Source organism: Anas acuta, chromosome 21 (assembly GCF_963932015.1).
Source record: "Anas acuta chromosome 21, bAnaAcu1.1, whole genome shotgun sequence".
In the NCBI taxonomy this organism is placed as follows: domain Eukaryota; kingdom Metazoa; phylum Chordata; class Aves; order Anseriformes; family Anatidae; genus Anas; species Anas acuta.
In genome coordinates this window covers 2,187,726-2,208,703 of record NC_088999.1, presented here as the reverse complement: position 1 = coordinate 2,208,703, position 20,978 = coordinate 2,187,726, and the positions used below count along the sequence as shown (strand labels likewise).

The 20,978-nt window shown below is 51.5% G+C and overlaps 1 long non-coding RNA gene across 1 annotated transcript; it reads right to left on the bottom strand.

Moving 5' to 3' along the window:
* Positions 1 to 9,757: 9,757 nt before the first annotated feature.
* Positions 9,758 to 15,773, bottom strand: LOC137843137 (uncharacterized). The gene is made up of 3 exons (XR_011089383.1): positions 15,643 to 15,773; positions 15,234 to 15,358; positions 9,758 to 14,874 (listed from the first exon to the last, which is right to left on the bottom strand). It is a non-coding gene; the product is annotated as an uncharacterized lncRNA (long non-coding RNA).
* Positions 15,774 to 20,978: the final 5,205 nt, after the last annotated feature.

Below are 20,978 nucleotides of genomic sequence, written 5' to 3'. Positions count from 1 at the left end.
CTGAGGCATGAATTGAAGAAGGCCAGCAAAGAGCACATGAAGCAGAATGGCATCAGGTCCGGTGGGTCAGGCACAATCACGCACTCCGAGGAGCAGATTACACGGCTGCAGCAATTGATATGACAGGCATCAGAGGAGGCTATCCATCTGCGAAAGCGCTCGGCCGAGGCACACCATCCCATTAACGTCTGCTAGACTGGAACGAGATCAAAGGGAATACTCCTGCTGCAGAAGGTATCCAGCATCAGAGGAGAGACTAAACACTTGGTAATGGTCTGACCAGGAATGCTTGCCAACGTACAGCCACACAGATCATGACAGAGATGATGCAGTAGGGCTTGTACAGGGTCAGACAGGCTCTCTGTATGTCCTGCTTTTTTCCACTGTGTGGCATGGGAGTCTTACCGTGGCCACTTTTCCTGTTGTGGCCATCCCCACATCTATTTTGGCAGCTGCTACAGGTACAGCTGAGCCACGCTTGTGCACTACTGTCCTGTGCAAATATTGCTGATGCTCTCTTTAGGGCTTGGTTTGTTATTTCTTCTTATTCTGCTCATTCCTTTTAAAACAAAAACCCATCAGGCTTTTGAACACAGTTGCTTCTCATGCTGGGGAAATAAATTGTACCCAGTGCACATGACCTAACCATGCCTATTTGAGTAGTAGCTGTAAATATAAAGGTACAGCTACAGTAAGGAACTTTTTCCCTATAGAGGCAGGAAACCTAGACTGGAGATATTGCAATGGGCATCATCTTGCAGGGTCGTAAGCAGAACTTGACATCACAAACTTCCATTAACACCCAAGTCTTTTTGGTCTGTCCAAAGAACCATCACCGAGTGGTGGCAGCAGTCCTGCCCAGGAGCCTGCCCTGCTTCTCCCCTGCCAACCTCTCTCACAGGGGAGCGGGGGGGAAACAGATGTGGAGGTTGACAAAGTTGGAAGAAGTCTTTTGGCTGACTTCTGTGGGTCTGTTGGTTTGGGATGGGTGCTGCTGTTTTGCGTGTGCTTTATTGCCTTGCTGTAAGGTCAGTTCAATATCTCTCGTGTGCTGGCTGGGCCACTGCCAAAAAGTAATGTAGCAAGACAAGGACAATGCTGAGATGAAGAGAAGTGGATGAGCTCAGTGCTCTCAATGTTAATTATCAGGCGTGATCGGCCTTGCTAAAAACTTCTCAGGCCTAGAGCCACATTTTCTCACTTGCCTTTTGTCATGATGGTGATGGATAAATGAATGGTATCTACCAGGCCCAGCTCCTCAGGGAGATGTAAGTGCTCAAAACAACTTCTGTACTAAAATTATCTTGTGACATGCACGGGAGGTTGTGATGTGTGGCCCCTTTTCGTTGATTTTTATGTCTGCACAAAGTGAGCTCTGCGAGAGCCAAGTGGCACAGGAGCAGCCACCAGCTGCCTGGACCTGGCTGTGCAGCTGGGACAGACTGGGAAGCACCCACAGGGCTAAAGAAGAATAAATGGTGTGTGCCAGAAACTAGGACTTCTCGCATTTTGCTGGGATGGTTCAATTTTACTGAGGCAACACAATGAGACATCTCCTGGCCTGTGGATGGAAAAGTTAGAATGTCCTTAGTGTGTGCCCAGCGCACCTGTAAGTGCACACTGTGACACTGAGACCAACCTGGTCCTTGCTCGTGAGCACTCAGGAGCTGCCAGGCTGTTTTCCTTGCATTCCACTTGCAGGAATGGATTTGAGAATGGATTTGAAATCCTGCATGGAGGCACCTGGTGAGGCCATCCTGTTGGTATCGGACAACAAAGTCTTCATTCTCAGAGGGATGTCATTTTCTTTCTCCTTGCTATTCCAGCAAGACCAACCAGGTGTGTTTTTGGAGCACTGGTCAGTCCTGTTCTCATTTTATATCTTCTAGCTCTGAGGTTGGATACATCCCTCCCCAGTAGGGCCCACTCAACATTTCTTCAATGCATCCTGGTGGTGAAGCTGTCAGCCTGAACAGCTCTCTAGGACATAAGGAGGTTTATTCAGGTCAGTAACCTACTGTGCTAGCAAAACCCTGAGCTCACCATCCCAGACAGTATATGACAGTGACACCCCTCACTTACAAAAGTGACTGGACTCACTCAGTCAAGGCTTTGGCTTGAGAGAATGGGCTCAACTGCACAGTCCAAAAACAGGGCCCTTTCTGGGGCAATCCCCAAGCAGAAGAAAGCATCTGGGGCCCCAGTACAGAAATGAAGCTGAGTCAGCATTTCGCAGCAGACTGCAAAAAGGAAAAAAAAAAAAAAAAAAAGAGTTTGAGAGATGATACCAAAACCTCAGGATTTTTGCTCTGAAGCAGAGTTTGCTGCACCCTGCTAATGGACAAGTACCTTCAAACACCACCTCAGAGCATGAACCCCCTGCAAGGTGATGAAAGAGCCACTCAAAAATCACAGCAAGTGTTTCACAGCTCCCGTGTTCACAGCTGAGGAGTAGCATCACTCTGGGCTGCTCGTTCCCAAGCAGCCATACCATGACCCATCCTCAGGGCCAGCTACTCCAAAGGATCTCTGTGCACACAACTGCTCCGAGCTGAAGTCCGGGACACGGTGGGGCACGGAAGTGACCACGGCATGGCACGCAGTGGGATGAAGTGTCAGAGACAGCAGTGATGCTGGAGGGGAGCTGGGGCCACTAGAGGGAAGCATGAAGCCGCTCACGCTAATGGCTTCTGAGGATGGAGATGGGGAGGCTGAGAACTGGCAACAAAGAACAAGGAGCTGTGGGGATGGGGACAGGCATCGTTAACTCCTAGGGTGCTGCTGCTCTGTGAGCACCTAACACTTGTCCTCGGCAGGTGCAGCTGAGCAGGCAGGAGTGGGAAAGCCATGAGCCATCTCCGAGTGGTCCAAGCCCTTCTTGGCTGCCCAGAAGGAGTCAGTGGGATCTCACCTTCCCCAGCACAGGCTGGAGGTTCCCTAGGAGCAGTGGTGTGCCTCTCTGCTTTAGCATGTAAAGAAATGTGAGGTGAAAGGGGCTGTTCCTAGCTGAGGGATGTGCTGTGAGCCTCAGCCGAGACTGTGAGTCCTCTCGGTGTCCAAGGGTGGAGAATAGCAAATAATAAAATAAAATAAATTAATCCCCCATCTCTGAATTTTGTCCAAGCTGGAGCCAAGGGTTCTGGAAAGAAATGTCAGCACCTGGGGGGGTGGGGGTCAGGGAAAGGGAAGGGGACCCAGACATCCTCAGCTGACCACTGCAGTCACACACTGGGTCCCCAGACAGATCCTGGTGCCTGTCTGTGTGTGTGGCCAAGCCCTCTGCTCCCTTACATTGAGGATGTGACTGCCCTGCATGAGGAAGGAGCTAAAACAAAAATGTTATACCTCTTATTTCATTTTCAGTCTGCTATAGTTCTTACTGCCCACTCAGGCCCTCCTTTTGGCTACACTGACTACCTGTCAGGGTGGACAGGTCCACCCGTCACCTCTGGCCATGCACCCAGCAACACACAGCAGCACACAGCTGGGCTAGAAGGTCTCTTTTCCAATCTGGTTCAACATTTCCATGAAGAAAGATTCCCTTCCCAAGTCCCTGAAGGTTCTGTGCAATTAATCTTTAGCACCTCATTTACTTTTGAATATATTGTTTCACAAATGACCCGGAGCCAATACCATCACCTTCTCCCCATCCCTCAGGTTCAGCTTATGACAAGAGGATAAAGCATTTGATAGATGGGAAACTGCAGCATGGTGGTCAGCCCTTAGGTACACAGACCCCAAGTACCTCTCTCATTTGCTGCCTGATCCTGGGTGCTTTCAAAAAGCTGGACATCTCACACAGCCACAGCCAGTTTTAGGGGCAGATGAATGACTTGGGAAGCCCATCGTCGGAAAGCCCATCATTGGAAAGCCCCTGTGGCTGGAAGGCACCTGGATGATGAGAGCAAGACCCTCTAACCCTTACAAAGGCCATTTTGGCATTCAGGAGACAGTCAGTGTTATAAATGGCTGCTCTCCTTTTGGTTTCCACCATACACCTTGGGAACAAGAAGACTTTGCCCAGGGTGTGGAGCTGACAAAAGCCAGGTATCAAACATCCAGAAATCAGCCCTTCACAAAAGGAATGCCTGTGAAGCTCTAAGCCTCCACAACCCTGATTTGATCCAGCCCCAAGCATTCTATGTAAATGCAAGAACACATGCTGTTGACTAGTTCTGCTTCTGTCCCCGCTCCCAGCCATCCTTTGAGCCAGATTATCCCCTGAAGGGTCTCCAGTCTCCCTGGAAGTCCAGAATAACATCCTGGCAGTGGCACAGGCAGGAAACTGAGCCAGGAAATGAAGCCACTGAACACTTGTCTGGAGATGCCTGCGGAGCAGTAGTCTGTCCTTTGAACAACCAAACAGGTCTAGACTGGAGCAGGGAGAGGCAGCAACGTGGAACTCATTCAGGAACAAATCCCTACATTGCAGTAAGCCCTCCTTGGAGCTGTGAGGAGCCCGTAAGTGATGCCTTTACTGGGAATACCCTTAACAAGGTACCTGGAGAAAGCGGTTGGATTTGCACAAGTGTGGGGCAAAGGGTGTGAGACTCCACCTCCCTGCTCTGCAAGAGCTCAAAGAAAAGGAGGTGACTTCTGCTGTATGGCAAAGTCCCTGCAGTGCTCCGTTCTTTGGGCACAGAGATCAGAGTATGCCTGGCTGCAGCTCTCCCATGTGTTAAATCTGCCCTTGCTTCCAATCTTTAGATGTCTCATTTTTCTGGAAAACTCTCTGCTAGGAGAATATTTCAGATCCTGTTTGAACCATAGCCCATGAACTGTTCTCTCTCCACTTGCTGGCTGAAAAAATGGGGGTCTGAGCCTATGTGTCTGCATCTGTTCATGAGAATGCCTTGAGGCATCACATGTTAATACACTCACTGCAGACCACAGACTAGCATTTCTTAATCGTACTAAATCACGGAAAAATGACAACATGCTCTGGCTGCAAATGAACAGAGACACCTTTATGTGCTGGCTGAGCCTGAGCAGAGGAACTTCTCACACTACGTGGGAGAAAGGAGCCTGCAGCAAAGGTTTGGGGATGACCACTCTGACATCTTCCCAGCTGTGATGAGAGACCGAGGTGGGGGGAGTGGGGGGGGGCACATCTCAGCTCTGCCCATGGCCCCTGTGAGTCACCAAACTCAGAGACTCAGCTCTGCTCTACAGATTTTACTATCTTTTGTCCAAAAATATGGTGTTCTTATGGACTCATGAGTAAAGGCCACAGCAGCATCGATCAGGACTGATCATCCGAGTAACCACAACAGGATTCGCAAGTAAACTATGGACAAACACTGCTACTCAGCTTCCTGCCTTTAGCTGAGGTTTCCCACTCAGCGATAGCCGCTGTGTCCATCATTCAGCAGAACTGCTTTCCTGGCTCTGATCCTGCTCAGAGGTCCTCTTCCATTTGGGGGAGACAGGATGGACAGCACACATCTTGCTGCAGAAGCACCCCTCATGCAAGAAACGTGGGCAGGAATGCTTTGGTGTGCAATTTACTTACTCATCGCCATTTTAGCAAAGTGGTTAGCCTTGCTCAGTGTGGTAGCTCTGCCCCTTCTCCACTGAGCACCACAGCACGTCATACAGTGACCCCTTCAGCCTTTGCTGGGTGGACATTGAAAAAAATTATTATAAAAGGGAGCTGCAGAGAATCTAAAATAGCAAAAATCCAACATAATGAGGCTTTTCAACCCAAAAAAGTCAAAGGTGATTGTTGCTTCTGATTGGACAAGCCCTGCTATCAGGGTGACAGAGGTGAGATAAAAGCTTGGGGTCAGGACCAGCAGGTAGGGGGTGCACCCTGCCTCCCCTCCTGGCTCCCTACGATTGCAGGGCCAGGGAGGGCCAAGTGCATCAACCAGGCTTCACTGCAAGGACACAAATCTTCCACAGCCCTCAACTTCAGCCTGAGGGAAGTGAGTTTGAAAGGAAAATCCCAGCAGATCCACCACCACTTTTTTCCCACCTTAACCTGACCCATGTTTCCCAAAGAAACTGTCACTTTCAGAGGTTGGAGTGGGAGGAAGAATAACAGAGAGCTCTCTATCCAGCTCGTGATGCCATGCTGCCATCTTTGTGCCACAGTACAGCAGGGATGAGCCTGTAATCCTTCCCTGCCTCCCAGGAAGACGGGATCAATTTGTGAGCATCAGGAGAGCTTTGAAAGTGCAGGTAGGAGGCTGCAAGAGAGGAAGATGTTGCAACTTCTGGGCTCTGAAATTCAAAGCAACGTGCCTTTTCATTTTTTCCACAGCCTGCCAGGCTTTGACAGGCTAAAACACCCAGGGTGAGGGCAGCCTAAGCTGCACAGAAATGCTGTGGAGCTCTCTCCAATAAGTTTGGCCTGGAAGAGCTGGAAGGAGCTGAGCCAGCTGGGCAGGAGCTGCCCCAGGACCAGTGCAGTCTGTACAGCCCCACGCCTGGCATCCATCACCTTCTGCTCCTCTTCTGAGATCTCTGCAGACTCAAGCTGCTGGTGGCACTGCATGTCCACACTGGTCAGCAGGGTGGAAAGCAGAACCAGAGGAGCTCAGGTCCATGGTGTATCCATCATGCTCCAGACTTCCCTCCTGCATTCGCCAGGCCTATATACAGGACACACAAAGTAAATTCTTCATGACATTGACCACGACACTGGATGGGTTTGCTCTTGTCTCAGTACCAGGTTCACATCTCCCTTTCTAAGTCTCTACAAAGAGCAGGAAGGACTCAGACCCAGGCAGATGGACCAGGGTTACTCCCAGCTGCAGGAGACCCATTGTGGACGATGCTTCCCCAGCAAGTCTCAGCTTTTGTGGCTCTGTTGGTATCCAGGCTGGTGCAGGCAGGCTCTGATGGATGCTCCGCTGGTCTCCTCTGAGCACAGGGAAGTGCAAGCAGCAGGGAACGAGGCAGGGCTGGCTGATGCCTCGGCACCGCAGCGCGAGCCCTTTTGAGTGGCCTTATCAATTATTCACACAGCTCAAAGGCACAGCGGGTCCGCCTGCAGCTCCCTCCCTCGCCTCTCCGAGCTCTCTGACATAATATGATTAGCTGGCTCTTTCACACCAAGAGCTGATCCTGGGAGATGTCTCAGGGAAACACCTGAGACATGCAGCGTGCCCACAGGCTGGGAAGGAGCTGGAGCGATCTGTACTGCAAACCCCAGCTCAGCTTGTCTGGGCTGCAGCATCCTCTGCAAGCAAAGACCCCACTCCTTGCTGTGGGGAAGGACAAATCAACCCTGCTTTGAGACCATGAGTGACTTCAGGCCGAGGCCAGGGGCGGATGTGACCCACAGCCTTGTTGGGGCCTCCTGAAACAAAGCAGATCTCACAAATCCATGGCTGCTGTGAGGAAATGTGGATAAACCGTGCTACTAATGCTGATGCAAAGCTCTGCCCCGGAGCAGAGCAGGATCAGTGCCTGCAGGTGGTGCAGGCTGGGGCTGTAGAAGCACCCAACATCTTCTGCCCCCTTGCCCTCTTACTTGCTTAGCTGTGTATATCCCTGATCCTAAGGTTCTATCTCCTCTCTAGGAATGGGGGACAGGGAGGATCCCCATTAGCTCAGGTGTGAGCTCTGCACCACCAGTGGAGGTGCCCCAAGGCCTCCTGGTGCCATGGTGTGGTTCTGCACAGCTGAGGGGCATGGGGACACGGGTGGGCTGGGGGGAGCAAAGGTTGCAGGGATAACAAGCCAGCGTGCGGGGGTGATTGGGATACACTGGGAGTTTGCCTTCTAGCTCACTGGAAATCAGGTTTCCATGCTTGGAAGGGAATAATGAGGAGCCAGCAGGTGCAGAGAGGCAGTGAATCTAGCTGCTGGGTGCACAACTCTCCACTAAGAACCACCCATGTGCAAGCTGGGATTCCCCCAGCCACACCAGCCTTGCTCTGGGAGGCAGGAGATGCCCTCCAGAATCCAGGTTTGCACACCCAGACCCCATCCCTGGCTCTGCCAGCTGCCTTGGCACAGCAGCAGGCCTCTGGCTGCAGTGTCTGTAGCAGCCTTGCCTGTAGTGGGGCAAGGCAGAGGAGGATGTTTTATTTCTGGCTGTGGTGAGGAGGGTGAGAAGCATGACACGAGGAGATGTCCATAAAGAGGAGATGTGTCTGGGCACCTGTTGGGTGGCACTCCCACCCTGCTGCAATGGGCTGGTGGCTTTTCAGCAGCGGTCCTGCTGGTGGGGCTCCTGCCTTCTCCTCTGGCTAATCTTGGGATGCAGGGATGGTAAATTCCAGGGAGAAGGTTTATCACCTCGGCAGCATTCAGTCTCCAGGATGAGGCAGCAGGGGGCCCTTGAGGGCAGTGAGCAGGGCAGGGGGTGGGAGAGCAGCCAGCACCCCCAGCAGGGCACTCGTCCCCTGGGGAACGGAGGGAGGATGCAGGGGGAATTTCACCTAGACCAGGATGGAGAGTGGGGCGGGTGAGGCTGGTCCCTGTCTGCAGGACAGAGATGGGGAGCAGGGGGCGCTGGCTCGGGGCTCCCTGCCCGCAGCCCACCCGGACACAGCGGGGGGAGCCGGGGCTGCTGCGGCAGAGCTGCGACCTGAGCCAGCTGCTCATTTGTAACAGGCTCCGCGTTCACGCTGTGGTCTCCGTCTACGAGCACTCAGCTGCCTTGTCATCAGCCAATTCGATCCATCAGCTTCTTGACAGGCTCGGAGAATAAAAATAACCACCCATTTCTAAGTGCCTATTATGGCACTTTGAAAAATGCCTCCGCAGGCGAGCCTGAATTATTCCCAAAGTACTCATTTTTTAAAAACGTTATTTTAATGTAATAAATTATTTGTACTGAAGAGTAAAAGATTATCCGTGTACCCTGATAGCTCTCTGCACAGCAAGGGGTGCGGGCCTGTGCTTGTTGTGGGGAGGGGAAGGTGGAGAGCTCTGGGGCGGAGGAACCGTCACGGCCACATGGGAGCTGCCACGGATGCTCTGTGCTGTGGGAAAACACCAGTGGGAGACGCACAGAGCTGCCTTTGCTGCTTCCAAAAGCCAGTGCCACCCGAGGGATCTAAGCGTGGCCTGGCACAATGAAGCATCCCCTGGGTGAGGAAGGATGTGAGGAGATGGACGAGGGGGACAGACCTCATTGCTCCCAGAAGAAGGGAGTCGCTGCTGCTGCAGCTCATCTACGATGAGCAGCTCCCAAATGTTATCACAGCAGCCACCCTGGAGCCACAGAGAGGCTCAGGAGGCTTTTCCCCACGTCTCACAGAGAGGTGTGGTGTGGTGATGCGCACACACCCTTCCAGTCCTGTGTGTCGGGCTGGACTGGCCCCAGTGAGATGGACACCCTGCATGAATGTAGAAAATAAAGAAAATCCTCACCTGGGCTTCCTCCACGTGTGGGAGCCCTGGTGGATCGCCCTGAGAAGGGCACTCTGCACCCAAGCAGCTGGCGAGGCTGAGCGGAGGCAGCGGGCTCTTGCAGAGGCTCTGTGGTGATGGGAGGCTGGGCTGGGTGCTGGGATGGCAGGAGGAGGGAGATGGGCAGCCCGCAGCACCCAGCGTCTGGAGCACCCCGTGCCACCCCGTGCCACCCCGTGCCACCCTGTGCCACCTCCTCCCACAGGGATCCACGCCCACACGCAGTCAGAGCTGGGCACAGCCCGCTGCTGAGCAGCTCTGAGCAGCACCTGCCTGAGGATGCCACAGCCAACTCCTCCCCAGAGCAGAAGTGCTCCAGAAAGACCTGCTTTTGATATATATATATATATATATTAATAGCAAGATATTTTCAGCACCCCTGGCACTTTTTCTCGTAGTATTCTATGATATTTTTAATACTGAATTTTTTAGTTCTGCTTTGGTTTAGGCTAAACCCCAAAATACTTGCTTCTCACAACCTTGTCTTGAAGAAAAATAAAAAATAATAGCTAAAAAAAAAAAAAGTGAGATATTATTTGGGCTGAATGTTTTGGGTGAATCCAATAATGATGTGTTTTTTATTTTTTTATTTTATTTTTGTTTTGTTTTCTTAAACAGCAATTTGTAAAATATTTATTGAAAGGTATATTTTGAAAGATCTGGCTTATGTCTCAAGCTACTCTTGATTCCAGACCCCCAGCACTGCCTCCTGGGCTGCCCCAGATTGTGGGAAACCATCACACGGAGTGTGTGTGGACATGATGGGGGGATGCTTGCCTGCAGCCTCAGCAGCACCAGGGGTCCCTGCAGGGAAGGAGACCCCAACGCCCTCCTCCTTCTCCAAGAGGGGACAGCACAAGGTGCGAGCACACACCTGCCCCAGCCCCACACTGTCCCCATGCCTCTCCCCGAGCCACTCTGGGTGCACCACAATCTCTGGAGCTGCTCCCAGCCCGTGCCCCCGTCACGTCCCAGGGCCCTCCTCCCCGCCAGACCTCCCCTCCCTGAGCGCCTTGATTATAGGGTAGCCATTCAAATCATTTTAATGAGCTCAGCCTGCTGCTGTGAGGCACCAGTAACTATGGCAACTTCATTCAAAGGTGCTGTGCGTGGTGGCTGTGTCAGGATGTGTGTTTCGGGGAGCTGATTGGAGGAGACGGGCGAAGGTGGGAGCCCGCTGGGAATTTGGGCTTGTTTGCACCAGGGGGTTCATTTACAGCGCTGACAGGTGGCAGTCTCGGGGGCAGAGGTCCACAGCACACAAGTCCCCTTTGGCCTGGGGACCTGCTGCCTGTGGTCCCAGGGGACCCAGTGGCCCCCGTGCCATGGGGCCAGGCAGTTTGCAGCTCTCCACCATTGTCCTGGCCAGCACCACACAGGCGTCAGCAAATTGGTCATGAATCCCAGCGAAGCACTTGGCCCTTGCTCTCTTCTCATGCCCAGGGAAAACAAGTTGTCTGTCCAGGCTGGTGGTGGAGCATTGTCTGCCTGAGAGCAGGATCAGGCCCATGGTCCTCCCTGGGGCAGTGCAGTTGAACCTTGCACCTTGCTGCTTGCCACCCCAGCCATGCTGCATACACCCAGAGCAGTCCTAAGGCACTCACAGAAGTTACGGGGCTTGTGTCAGTGTTATGTTAGCACTGTGGGCAGCGTGAACAGGCGTACACTCATAGTAAATCACTGTCATCCCACTCCAGTTAGTGCTGGGCACTGGATTCACAGAGGAAATAAATCTCATGTTTCAGTGCCACTGGCAACCATAAAACCTCAGCCCAGCTGCCACAAACTTCTGTGGTCACACAGTTTGTGCAGGTAAAACAAAGAGGGGCTGCAGCACTGATCCTCCCAGGCCAGCAGGTGAAATTGTTGGTCCAGCCCCCACGCAGCTTTGCCTGGATCCAGCCGGGGCCATCCCACAGTGCAGGTTGGAGGAGGTTCCTGCCCTGTGGGAAGACTGGCTGAGGACACCTTGCTCCATAGGAAAGAGCTGCTTGCACGCAAGGTGTGTCTGGGAGGTGTGCTGGCCTGGGCAGCATTCCCTAGGTAGTACGCTGGCACTAGCACAGGGCAGCTTTAATCACCTCCCTTTGGATCTGCCTGCACTGTGCTGCTCTGTGGCGCAGGAAGATGCCACAAGAGATAAATCACCAAGACCAAAGGTCACCCAGTGCCACACCATCTCTCTGACCCCTTTCCAGCTTGTTTTGTCAATGGCTTTGCACAGAGCTTGCCACAGAGTTTTTTCTGGCTCGTTTCAGCGGCCTAATTTCTGTGTCAGTCTCTTTGGTGTAAATAAATGCTGCAGAAACCAGAGCTTGTCTGTGGACTCCACCACTGAAGTTGCTCCAGATGCACACATGTTCATCTTGGATCAGTGTCTCATCCCAGCTGAACTTCTCAAGTTAAATCTCAAGGAGGTGTCAGGATTTTCTTTAAGCATCTCCTGGATTGTCTCAACAATAAATTTGTGTTTATAGGCTCAGTAGCTGAAGCTTGTTTTTAGGGGAAATGCAAATAAAGAGAGAATGAGCACTGGGAGGAAAGGTGGGGATTTCAAGGGTCACAGGTCACAGCAAAGAAAATGCTCCCTGTGGACACTGCACCTTGAAGTCTGCTCAACCTCAGACTTGTAGAAATAAAGAAAAAAGAAATGTTCTCAACATATCTCTGAGCCTGAAAAGAAAATTTCTTGCTCAGGCTGGAGCTGTTCCTGACTTTGTCTCCTTGCCCACTTTAATTAATCCAGCCAGGATTATAGTTACTGGGAAAGCAGCATAGGAGAGACACATGACAAGAAGTCAGGATGGAAACATGGTAAGAATTTTTGGATGAATTGTATATTTTTCCACTGGAAAATGTTGATTTTTTTTTTTCAAAACCAACACTTATTTTAAGAAAAGGTCGGGTTTGATTAATTTATTGAGTCAGAAAAAATCTGGAAGGAGTTCTAAATTTATCAAAATGAAGTGTTTTGACATTCTTAAGGGATAAAAAAAAAATCTATTTTCCATTTCGGATGACCCTTTGTTTTGAAATTTAAGCTAATTATACTTAAACATTTCAAAAAGATAAATACTTCGAAATCAGACTTGGAAGGGAGACCTGGCTCCTAAGTATCTAAGTTTTTGACTTTTCAGGACAAGCTGAAAGCCTTTGTGTAATCTGAGACTCGAACACTTCCTCTCACCTCGGCCCAGGATGACACAGAGCAAATGCAGCCTCTTCCGTGCGAGCTGGGCTCACCTCTCAGCCCGCAACGCAAAAGCTTTGCAAACCTTTTCCAGGTGTACAGCAGAGGGACCAGAGCAGCTGAGTCAGGGTGACTGCAGCTGACAGCGATGTGCAAGCAGCTCTGATGGTACACATTGACCGCAGCTCCCCAAAATGGGACCATCCAGGTGGTCCCATTGGCTGCTGACCCCATCCTGAGCAGAGCGTGCTGTGCTAAAGAGGAAATGACCCCACGGCACACGGGGGGCAGCTGGCGGCAGTGGTAACCCTACGGCTGGTCCAGCGCTTGGGGGGCTGAGTCAGCTGCTGGCTTCAACATGTAAGGTCATAAGAAGCAGCCAGTCCCAAAATATTGGGTACTGAGAACCCACTGGCCCCATTGCCAGGTGCTCCTCTGTGCTGCTGGTCCTTTGGTTTGTGTGAGCCCGTGTGGTGTGAGCTCTTTTTTCTTTTTCTTTTTTTCAGGTGGGACAACGGCCCAGCTCATCACATCTTGTATGTGGGGCATGGGGCTGCCAGAGCCGGGCGGTGAGCCCAAAGCACAGAGGTCGTGTGAAGGTGTCTCTGGCTGAACGCTTCGTCTGACAACTTTCGTTGCTCTTTTAGGAGCTGCACAGACCCAGGCCTCCCCCCTTGGTCTCCAGCCCCAGATCTTGGCTGGGAGCCAGGCTGGGGATGGGGATCCAAGGGATGCTGAGGGACAGCGGGTCTGCACGCAGCCTGGATCGTTGGAGCCAGCAGGGGAAGGTCCACGTTCGTCTCCTGGCATGGAGCAGCTCCAGGCGAGCAGCAGGACGGGGGGAGCTGCCAGCTTCCCCGCTCCCTTCCAGGCTGGGGAGAGCTGCTGAACACACATGGCCTCTGGGCTCTGTAATCTCTAGCCACAAAGCTCTCGTCTAAATTGCTTTTCTGCTCATTGGAAGTGATTACATTTTCCTGGAAGGATTTGACCCTCTGGCTGCTGACTGCAATGGCAGCGCTCCTTCTCCGAGCGGCTGCTGGCTCGGGGTTTTGCAGAGTGACAGCCAGCAGCAGCGGGGAGCTCTCTGCTTTCCTGTCCTTGGAAGCAGCTGCAAAGGCTCCTGGCTTGCAGGAGACTCAGATGGGCAGGGAGAGAACGGGGCTCCAAGGCAGGGAGGAGGCATTTTACCCCCAGGGCAAAGCATGGAGGGAGGGAGGGCAGCAGAGGGCAAGGAGAAGGAGGAGGGAGAGGAGGAGGAGGAGGAGTGCACATGGCTGGGTGCAGGTGATGTGCTGGCTGCCTGGCTCATCCAAGACAAAAAGCAGACAGGACACGGAGAACGCGACACCATACCTCATTAGAAGTTTATGCAACATTAGTGCTGTGGGACCAGCCAAGGTTCAGGGGCTTTGAGGCTTTCTCAGAGCCTGGAAGGCTCTTGCTGGGGATGTGGGTGGGTGCTGAGCTTCAGGAGATATCTCCAGGGCTTCATGCCAAGCAGACTCACTGCTTGGCTTTGGGACCTGGCAAAATAGCTGTGACCAGCACCTTCCCAGGGAGTGAAATTGTCCCTCTCCAGCCCCACAGAAATCCCAGGAAAGTGTCAGCAGTCCAGACTAGTGCAGCTCTCCAGCAAAAATATCCTGATAACTTGGCAGAGCCAGGAGCAGGAGAGAAAGTTGCCTCTTCTCTTTGTTTCTTGGATCTGGGTCTCCAGGAAGCTCTGAAGGAGTTCCCCAGGGTGCTAGAGGCTGTGCTGTGCACAGCTGGAGACCTCATTCTGGGGCTGAGGACACCGGTCTGTTTGTTTTGGAGCAATGAAGGTTGAATGTATAGGAGCATAACAGAATTATGGACAGCCCAAGCTGCTGGCACCTGCTGCACTGCCTCCTCCTGACCACACTGCCCCATCCCATGGAGGGAGGGAGGCTGTGTGCAGCTCAGGGTCTGCGTCCATCCCAGAACCCTCGGGTCAGAGAGTGACCATGGTGGCCCTGACCACATCACGATATCAAGAGCCAAGAGGAAGGGAAAGGAAAACATTTCTTCTTTTCTCCCAGTCATGTCAAATTAAAACCAGGATGTGGAAAGCACTGTTATACTTTTGTGAAAGACACAGTTTGTGGCCACTCTGCTGACATTTCCTGTACAGAGGAAGCTCCAGAAAGTCAATATGATATGGAGAGCAGAAAGTTCATATCTGTCCCTTTCACATACGCATGAGACAGATTCAGCCACATTCAGTAAAACTTCTCCATCAGAACATCCCCAGGATCCCAGTGCTGATGTCCCCATAAGCAATAATATGGTGCCTAGTGCCAAGAATAATCAGAAATTATCAGGTATTCTTGTTACATCTCAGCCACCAAAGCATCAGAACAGACCTGTTTAGCAGAAGCAACTCCGATTTCTACAGACATATGAGATGCCATAAAATCAAGTGAAGCTTTCAGTGACAGCCCAGCTCTGCAGCCGTCCTAAGAAAAGGTAGAAACTCATGTACAGCGGCCCTTGGTAGGGTGAGGGGGAGAAATGTATAGGTTTTGAAGAGAGAAATGGCCTTCAGTTGAAGTACCAGACTTTGACCTCTCCAAAGAAAAGAGCAGAGGGACAAAAGTCTTATTGATCGCAGCAATCCCTTTGGTTTTCAAAGCCATGAGTTCCCTCTCACCTAGACAGATGAGGCAAGATGCACTTGTTTCCTTGCAGCCCTCCTTCTGCACTGCTTGGTCACCCAGTCTGTCCTTGGCCATGAGGAGTCACCTTCACTGCATGCGCTGGCTGCATCACTATGTACTGATGAAGCAAGATTTTCAGATGTAAAACCCACATCTCTGAGTAGTTCCTGCCATAAATTCACAGGTATAACTTGTTTAGTAAGCTAGTTCTTGTTTTTCTGATCCAATCTTAGGGTCTGCCCAGGTCCCAGAGGTCTCTATACATTCCTGCAGCTTCTGCTGCACCAGGGTCATTGAGAAAAACTTTTTCAAGGAAAGCCACCATCTAGAGATCTAGAGACCTTCTCCCCATGCTTCACACCCCCTATAGCTGGGCACACACCTCTGGAGATGCCAACTTACCTCCTGCTGGAGAGTCCCACGTGCTGAGCCAGGGCAAATCTGACCACCTCGGTTCTTCCTGGAGTGCAAGAGGAGAACCATATGTGGTGGCTGGAAGCTACTCCAATCATCCGGTGTCTCTGAGGGCCAGAGGACAAAGGTAACCCCGGTCAGCCAGCTCCATGACTGTGTGCAATCATGTAGGAAGCCTCCAACATGAGCCTGCTGCCCTCTGCCTTCCACTCCAGCCAGCATCTCCTGGCAGGGGCTCACCATGGTCCTGGGAGCAAGCTGCTGGGGAGCAGGAGGGCTGTAAGTACAGAGATAGCTCACACCATGCCACCCAACAATGATACATGAAAATGCTACATAAACCCGTCTGTCTGGTGCTCTCGATTTATCTTCCTGCCTCTCTATTTATTTCTTCCTCCAGCCTCTCACTTGGTGCTGTGCAGGAGCTGGAAATGCCAGCTGCTGAAAATGCAATTTGTTTTGATTCACCAACATCTCCCAAAATATCTCTGTGACCTCTTGAATTTTTTTACAATGAATTATGATAATGATGATTTTTATTTATGTTAACAAACCGCAGTAGCTCAGCATGGCCAGCAAATATACAAATATATATATATACATATATTACTATCTTTTAAATAAAGATGCCATAAAACTGTATCAAACAGAAGGGATTTTTCTCTCTCTTCCTTTCTCTCTTTTCCTTTTCTAAAAGGCATCAGTACCAAATTTCTACTCTAATTATAACAATGCTTCTCCTAATGAAAGAATTAATTTGCCTTCTCTAATCAGCTGGCTCGCTTTGGAAATTGCAGCCGATCTGGTGGAGGAGGGGCTGCGATAAAGATTTGGAGGAGGCAGCCCACAGTTTCCAAGGTATCTCAGAAATTAGGAAACCACATCCAAAGGAGGTGCAAATTGGGGGTGCTGCTGAGAACTGCACGGCAATGCTGGGCTGTGTCTTGCTGGGGGATTTGGGACCCGAGTCCTGGCACCCTTCCTGCCCCTGTGCAGCACCAGCACGTCCAGGAGGGAATTGTGAGCCACATCCCTGGCTGGAGAGGAACCCCCAGTGCTGATGAACAGTGGTTTCATGGCACATCGATCTGTTCTTGCTTCTCCTCTCATGGGGGAACATGGAGATGCTGAGACAAAGAGGTGACATCTCCGGGCCCCTGAAGGTCTGGGACATGCAGGCTCTGGAAAGCAGGGAGGTCTGGGAGTGTTTCTGCTTGGTGTGTAGGGCTGTGTGAGACCTCTGCTGGGTTTTGGGGTGGTTCTGGTGTGGGGGGACTGACACCGCTACAAATTAGGGAGTGAGTTTCTCTCTCATACTGCTTTGGGTCAAGGGCAATGGGGCTTTAGGGTGGCTCTACGAGGGACAGGGGTGTCTCCTGCCTCTCAGACTTTTCCCTGTGAGTCCCATGACAGAGGACAGCACCCTGGAGCAGAGCTCCCTAAACAAATCTCAAAATCTCATTCCATCTGTAACTCGTGTCAGAAGTTCTCCCAGCCCAGCTCAGGAGCCTGGGCCAGAGGTCTGGGTCATGCAGTTCTTTGCATGACCCTGGTCTGGACCCACTTTCTGCTGCCAAGCAAGGCACTCCCTGTACTTCTGATTCCCTGTGAAGATGTACCAGTGTGGTACAAGGCACCAGGATGTCTCATACAGACCACCACGCCTCAAGTTTTGGGTTCTGTAGGTGCAGTCAGAGCAGAGCAGAGCGGAGCTGTCTCCTGCAGGAGGAGACTCAGAACTGCCACAACCACCCAGGTGCAGTTAGAGGCCCATACTCATGTGCAAAGACTTACACAGCAGGAGAAAAAAATATCAGGTGATGTAAGGTCAGCTCTGGGGCAGATAGCTGGGCAGTCATAGGGGAAACTGCAATTTAAGCCCTGCTCATAGGAGGCCTGGGGACAGCAGAGTTTGGTGACAGGTGCTCCAAATGCTCCTGACTTTGAGGCTGGCTTTGGCTTCGTGGGAAGGACGAGGACTTAGCTGCTTGCTCCAGCCTGATGCTACCCAGCAGAATTACAGGAGGTTCCAGGCTCAGTGGTAACATTCTATTTAAAGTCTGTTCAACTGGTGATGGTTTCAGTAAATGTGGGCCTCTCTGAGCCTTGGGACATGAGGATATGGGGATTTTCAATGTCCCAAACACTGCTAATCTTTCCTTTCCCTTCTCCAGTCTGCGCTGCTCTGGGATGGAGGCAGAGCACAGAGATCTGCTTCCACTTGTTTGCCTGTATATCTCTACCAGGGTTGTGGAGGCACCACAAGGGTCTGAGGGTACCAAGCACACTCAGAGGTGCAGGGCACTCGGGCAGCATTGCTCTCACTGCAGTGAGACCTCTACACCCATGAAGAAGATCCCTACCCTTGCAGGAGCCAGGTAGAGTGAGACCAGGCTGCCCACCTGGCAGTGTGCACAGCCTGTGGCTTATAAATCTAAAAGGCCCTGGCCGGGCAGGGCAGGATGTTCTATCCCAGCCTCCTGCCTGACTCCCCATCAGTCTCCAGCATCAGTTCCCCATCCTGCCCTATCCTCTCAGCCCATCTGCAGACCCACTGACACAAAACCTTGCCTCAGTTTAGGCAAGTTTTTGGAAAGTGCAACAGGAGAAGCTGGAGCAGGAGATCTGAGAGTGAATTGGTGAGACCCAGCGGCTCTGGGTATATCCTGCTTCAAGGACAGGGGTTGAGTCTGGGATGATCAGGTGATGAGATGTTTCTAGTAAGAGTAATGTAACCCCTCTGTTTGGTGGGGAAATCATGAAAAGGGTTTAAACCTAAAATCAAGCAAGTAGGACTGACAAAAAACACTGCCTTAAACCCTGGAAAAATGCATTTTTTCCAGCACACAGCATGGGCAAGCAGGGGGTACAAGCAAAACTCTTTTAAGATATGACAAGCAAAGTGGCACCATGTGCACTGAGAAAAGACCAAAATCATCCAAAAACCCAAGTGTGTGTATGGACACTGTGAGCACACACAGGCACAGTGAGGTTCTCACCTCCTCCTACCTAACCACAGGTATATCTCCCAGGAAATCCTCCAAGAGGGTGAAGTTCTCCTGCATAGATGGATCACCTCATGGATCTGCTTATCAAGGCATGGCTTGTCATGTCCTGGGCTATACCACGTATCCCTTTAGGGTGCAAGGTTGCTGCATAACAGCCCTTGCTATAGCTCTGGAAAGCCCTTGTCTTTCACACCATCTCCTGTCCCTGAGCAGAGAAGTCTCAGTAGCTTGTACTGCACTTAATACCCAGGGGAACGTCTCCTCACCATCATATGAAGGTGGTGAGGCACTGCAACTGGTTGCCCAGAGAAGCTGTGGGTGCCCCATCCCTGGAGGTGTTCAAGGCCAGGTTAGATGAGGCCCTGAGCAACCTGATCTAGTGGATGGCATCCCTGCCTTTGGCAGGGGGGTTGGAACTAGGTGATCTTTGGTGTCCTTTCCAATACAGGCCATTCTATAATTCTAGGATTCTGTGATTCTATGACTCTATGATTCTATAATATGAAGACCCAGCCATGCCAGGGAGTGGTGGGCCAGGTTAACTTGAACCCCACCAGTGGAATATTATCTTTTTAAACACTTTTGTCAAGAGGTGCAATAATGTTTTAACATTTAAATAAGATTTTATCATGGTAGTAACGGCAAACCAGCCTGCGAGAGGAGAGGTCCCAGAGCTGAGATAAGAAGCAACACCTCTCTGGGTGGCACTGCACAGAATCACGTCATTTGACTGTGTCCTCAACCCCTCACTCTTTGGTAAAGACCCAGAAACTGCACACAGCTCCTGGTGGGGTTGTTCCAGAGGTGCTACGTGTGCATGCACACCAGCATACGGGTGCCTTAAGGGTACCCAGCCCCGACTGCAGGGCTGTCTGCCTCGGGGTCGCGTTGCACTGGCACCAAGCACAAGGCAGGGGCTGGAGGGTGCTCACGTGCCGAAGTCATCAGCATCATGGGTGCTCCTGTGACTGCCGCCGGGTATCTGTTTTCCCTTCGATGGTATAAATGCTCTCTTCAGAACAGCACATTCCCACCACCGCTAATGAAAACACATGGTGCGTTTATGCAAAAGCTCCTTCTCATTCTTGGTAATGACATTGGTGGTGGCAGCTCCTGTCTCCTCCTGCTGCCTCGCTCCCTCCCAAGCACCCTTGTCATTTCCCTTCCCTTTATCGACAGCCTTTAATGGGATGAGTCTTTTGCCAGCAGAAAGGAGCCAATGTGTTCTCAGCGGCTGTCAAAGGCACTTCGACTGCATAAAGAGCCTCCCATGTGGTCTCACAGTTAAAATATATATACATACAACAGACAAAACTGTCACCAACGTGCCAGAACCATCATTAGCACTTGATCTTCCTAGCACAGAGGACATGCCTCAGCCAGTTATTTTCATCCTAAAACCTTATTTCTTTTTATTTTGGGAACTGGGCTGGGGAAGGGTACTTTGTTTCTCCTACACTTCTTGGAAGAAACAACACAGACATGGTGGGCACATTATGTTACCAGTAAGGAGCTGTGGCATCTCTACAAGATGCTTTCAGAAAGTGTCAGACAACCTCCCAACCTGCCTACCCCCCTGCCACCCTTTGATGAGCTTTAGATGAAACTAAGCTAGCCGCGAAGTGCAGGAAAGGGAGAAATTACACAGCATCAAGAGGGAGCAATAAAGCGAAGATGCGCTGAGCAAGAAAAGGAGCTGATTTCTCTGCTAAATCAGCTCACAAGGGCCCTGCAGCACCTGCTGCTGTTGAAGAGGAGCTTAGCAGGCAGACCTGGATGTCTGCAGTTGCCACAGTTCTCTTATGGGAACTATGGAAGAGTAACTAAGAGGAAGGGGCCTTTCCTCTGAACCAATGCTACTCGTTCCCCTGACCCTTGCGCTGCAGATCTGGTGCATCTGAGTCTGCACAGGGTAGAGGGCGTTCAGTGGATTGATCCTGTAGGGTGTGCTGGGGACTCTGCAAAATGAGCAATGCACGTGGGGCAGCTGCAGCGGTGGGTTCCTTGTCTCCCTGCAGAACATCTTCCCGTGACCTGTCTGTTTTCCAGTGGTGCTTATGGCCTGCCCCCTGAAGACAGCATTGCCCATTTGCACATTGTATCGGATGCTGGAGAAAGAAGCTGGCTCACCTGGAAGAGCCAAGAGGTCCTGTGGCAGGTGTTGCTTCCCTGCCTGCAGGAGAGGAGCTCTGCTGGCCCCAGCAGCACCTGAGGGTAGCAGTAGTGCATCAGAGGGACCCCAGCACATTCTGCTGCCAGACCTCAGCTCATGAGCAGCTGCCCAGAGATGTACTCCAGCATTAATCTTCAGGAGGA